Raw genomic sequence first — 4,484 nt, 5'->3', positions numbered from 1 at the left:
GCGTTGGATGGCGAGCTGACTTCAGTATGTGCATTACTCAGCCACATAAATCTGGGAGCCCCCGCCTCGCCTGCCTGCATTGGTTTGGCTTTAATTACCTGAGCRATCCTGCACTCACCACCAGCACTTCCCTAATGGGGCTGCCTCACTCGGGCATCACTCACACTCGCTCCGGCCAGCTGGCAGGATGGCCTGGGGGGGCAGCCTGGCCCTCCCATTATAACACCAAGCCTGTGCCCTGACACACCTGTAGTTTGTGTTTGTTTGTGAGGCTGTCCAACTGCTCAGCTCTCACACAAACTAACTTTTTCAAAGGAATCAACAGAAGATTGTGATTTTTGTTTTCCCTTGTGCTGACCCATGCCGTCGAATGATTTGGCCCTKTGCTGCACTACTTAGTATCTTGTTAGTTATGTGTCCTTGGAGGAGGGGGGGTGTTGTTGTTCGTTAGTGACTTGTCACAGCAGCTTCACCACTTGTCAAGTTGCTTTCATTCTTCTTGTGTACAGCTGCCTAACAATGTGCCAAGAGCTTTCAGCGCCAGTTTAAAATGCATCAGAGCTTTTTGTTCCCGCAGGTGAGCTCGGCCCGAGCTCCCTGCATCTCGAACAGCTCGCGGTGACCTTGGAGATTATTGCTATACTAGACAGAAAAAGATGCTATATGTTTGTCAAGAGCTGTCTGTCATCAATGAGCTTTTGTGTTGGCTATCGATCGGCTCCTGGGCAGGACACCGGGGTTGATGGATGCACAACAAACAGACTCTGCATTACCAGCGAGCTGACCAGCCGTGCACCCCACCCCCCTCCTCCCACCCGCTTCCTCATGATGGGATGTCAGGTCTGGGAGGCTGCCACTCGCCCCGTCACGCCGCCTCCCTCGGATTTGAATCGGCGCCTCGCCTTCGGCCCGACTCACAACCGAGCTGTGTCCCTAAAAGGTGATTCATTAGTAACCATGGAGTGGATTACTGTAGTTTAGCCCTGCTACCRGGGCATCGATAACAGGCCCTGATTGCTTTGTAAAATGTTGCAAGCTGTGAGCAAGAGCTGTGCCACAGTATCTGCAGCACACACATAGAAAGATAACACAATTCCCCTATCAGTTGACCTGGTTTCTCTTCAGTTAGCAAGCTCCAGCCTCTGGGGTGCAATTGAGAGCGCCTTGGTCCGATACTGGATACAACACAAATGCCAAGCGCAATGCAACAATCATCATCCCCTGTGATTTTGGAGATTTTTTCCTTTTTTTTTTTCAGGAAGTCAGCTACCACTTTTCTATTATTCAGCCTCGCTCTCTCACACAAGAGGGAATGGCATTAAAGATAATTCCAGCGTGGCTGCGAAACGAAGCCACGTCGTTCCAGTTGGAGGTTGGGAAGTCAGCTAAACACTGTTGTGAAGTGTTTGTTTTCCCTTCTTGACTGGGTTTAACCCCGGCCGGCTATTAAACGCCGCCACGCTATGAGGTCACCGATCGATCTGCTTTGATATTTTATACACCCCACTCAGGTTCCACCAGTATGAGCAGCCACTGGSCAGTGTTTCCCCAGTGCAGGATTAACGACGTGATCTGATCGCTGCCTCCAGAGATCTTCGAGAAAACAAACGTCATCAGCCTCCCAGGGACACACACACGCACTCACACACACACACACACGGGCTCATCCCCCCAAACAAATCAGAGAATAGCAATTGACCTCCACAGTAAAACATCTTGCAAAAGGGGGGAAAACACCACAAAATATAAACAGTGAAATTTTTACCGCCTGTAACAATCGTTCCTTGCAGTTTTACTGTCACATTATCCAGAACATCTGGGCCAAGAGTGTGCGGTGCTAAAGCCTGCGTAATTCAGCGCAAATTAAAAACCAAAAACAGCCATCCTGTCAGTTTCACAGGTGCTCGTCTGGATTCAAATTGATAACAGTTTATTCAGAGTTTGCAGACTCGATAACCTTTCGGAGGTTTTCAGGCGGGGTGGTTGAACGTGGAGGGGGGAGGTCTGGCAGATTCCAGAAGATCTGTCGGCCCCGGGGGGTTCTCAGTCAGCTGTTGTTGACAAAGCAGAGTCGATGTAAGTCAGTGGGAAAAAATAAAACAAACAAAAAGGAGGATAAACCGGTCATGCACACATGTTTGGGTGCGATACATTTAGAGTTTTCTTTGTCTTTTCCTCTTCAACACCGCCCCACCCCTCCTCTTCTGCACCGAGGGTTGAACATCAGTGAATAATTCATCAGTCAAATCCAGAAATCCATGAAATAAAATCATTTGTTGCCCTATAGTATGTTTGACAGAGAGCTTGTTTATAAAGGTGGTAAAGCAGGACTGGAGTGTTGGTACAATCAATAATCTATCTGATGGAATCCTGAGGCTCTCGCTTGTTGGCAACGCACATCCAGACTGAGACATCAGAACACATTTTGGTTTCTATCTTCCAACATTTCGAGCCACATGGGCAGTTCAGACTTTTTGCAGCGCTTGTTTTGGAGCTGCATTATTTATTTCTGCATTAACAAGCCCCCTTTTTTTCCGCCACGTCTTGAGGTTGTCATTAGCTCCACCATGTTCTGATGATGCTGAGGACAATTAAGATAAAAATGCCGTGACCAATCATAATGGCAATAATGATAATGAAGAGATAATGATAAGAAGGGATGGAAATGACTCTGGGAAATAGGGTTTCTGTTTATAGCAGGYCTCCAAAAACAACACACTTTTCTTACACTAATAATAATAACAATTATGATAATGACGGGTTCAAAATAAACCCTCCCCTCCTCATTCACATTCTCTTTCATCTTTGCTGCACCTCATTAAAAAAGGGGGTCAGAGCAGCGCTTCCAGTTGTTGCAGTGGTTCCCCTTCAGGCCACACCCTGACCACAGCTCTGTTGACACGTTTGTCTTCAGGTTCGTAGTTTTGTCCAATGTCTTCCTGACTATCCATCTGTTCAATAACATCCATAAGTGCATAGATACCTGATCAATGTTATAGTTGAGCCGTTGCACTCGTTTTGCTCAGATTAAAGCCCTCTTCTGATGGGATTAGTTTTWCCTAGAGGCCACATGCTGTTTGTTATAATTGCAGATTATCTGTGTTGTTAATCCCGTGTGAATCGGACATGTCGGTATTTTTTAAAGTAAAAATTCCCCCACAAATTACCTGCTATATTTCACTGACCTCTGAGGTCCTGTGATGCTGATCCAACATGAACAGGCATCTCTTGGACAGGAATGAGTTGAATCTGATGTGTAATTAGGCAGGTTTTTGTTTCCTGAGTGCATTTTTATTTACTTTTGGTGAAGAATGGAGYCTGGATTGTAGACCATTGAAAACCTTTAGGGTCCCGGGCCTACAGAACCTGACCCGTAACATGCAGCATCAGAAAGTAAAAGCTGAAGAGAAGGAGCAAAATCAGAGGTAAATGATGGTTCACACCATGCACGGCACTGTGCATGAGGATATTTAGTTTCTGTTGAGAGCCGTGACCCTGCAAGGAATAAGCGTGTATAGATGATGGATGGATGGATGGATGGATGGATGGATGGATGGATGGATGGATGGATGGATGGATGGATGGATGGATTCCCAGATAATGCTTATCCTGTGCAAACAGGTAGTAGTAAGGATGCAAACTTAGAATTTTCCATTATTTAATATATTATTCATTACAATATGTATTACTCATGCACATTATGCACACACTACTGTAAATGACTTAATTTGACTCAACTGCACACCTCATTGTAATTTACCTGCATAGTATCATATTTTATTTTTATTGCCATGTACAGTGTTTTGTTTATTTTCATTTTATTATTTTTATTTCTATTCTATTACCACTACTACTATTGCTAGTGGTACGTAAGTAAGTAAGTAAAGCTTTATTTATAAAGTGCCTTTTACAGAAATGTATTCACAAGGTGCTGTACAATCATTAACAATGAAAAAATGGTGAAAAGATAACATGAAACAGAACAAAACATAATAAAACATAAGAAATGTAATGAAACATCAAATCAAGTTTAAATTATAAAGTTGTAACTCAGACACATGGTCAATGCAGAGCAAAATATACAAATAATACACAAAACATTAAAATCTGCTGCATGTTCAATAATAGGAAAAACACATGGTTGGCGAGCATTCACTATGGAGGTAGGCTGGCATTGATGGTGAATGGTTAGCTAAACGCTTGGGTGAAAAAGTGGGTTTTTAGGTGTTTCTTGAAGGAGACAATGTTGTCAAGGAAGCGCAGATTACCAGGGAGTTCGTTCCAGAGCCTGGGGGCCACAGAGGAGAAGGACCGGTCGCCACGGGTCTTAAAGCAAGTGAGGGGAACCATAAAGAGATGTTGATCCTACGTAGCAATATGTTGTTTTTATGTGAACTGATGCTGCTGCTGTTACACTTGAATTTCCCCTCCACGGGACAATGAAGGCTGTCTCTATTCTATTCTATTCTATTCTATTCTATTCT

At 44.3% G+C, this 4,484-nt stretch overlaps 1 protein-coding gene across 2 annotated transcripts in view; it reads left to right on the top strand.

Moving 5' to 3' along the window:
* rbfox3a (RNA binding fox-1 homolog 3a) overlaps nt 1-4,484 on the top strand; it is a 274,551-nt gene that overhangs the window by 97,236 nt on the left and 172,831 nt on the right. The gene's annotated exons all lie outside the window — the stretch shown is intronic.

Source organism: Austrofundulus limnaeus, unplaced genomic scaffold, assembly GCF_001266775.1.
Source record: "Austrofundulus limnaeus strain Quisiro unplaced genomic scaffold, Austrofundulus_limnaeus-1.0 Scaffold67, whole genome shotgun sequence".
In the NCBI taxonomy this organism is placed as follows: Eukaryota; Metazoa; Chordata; class Actinopteri; order Cyprinodontiformes; family Rivulidae; genus Austrofundulus; species Austrofundulus limnaeus.
The sequence above is the reverse complement of the archived record's forward strand: the minus strand, read 5'-3'. Positions and strand labels throughout refer to the sequence as shown.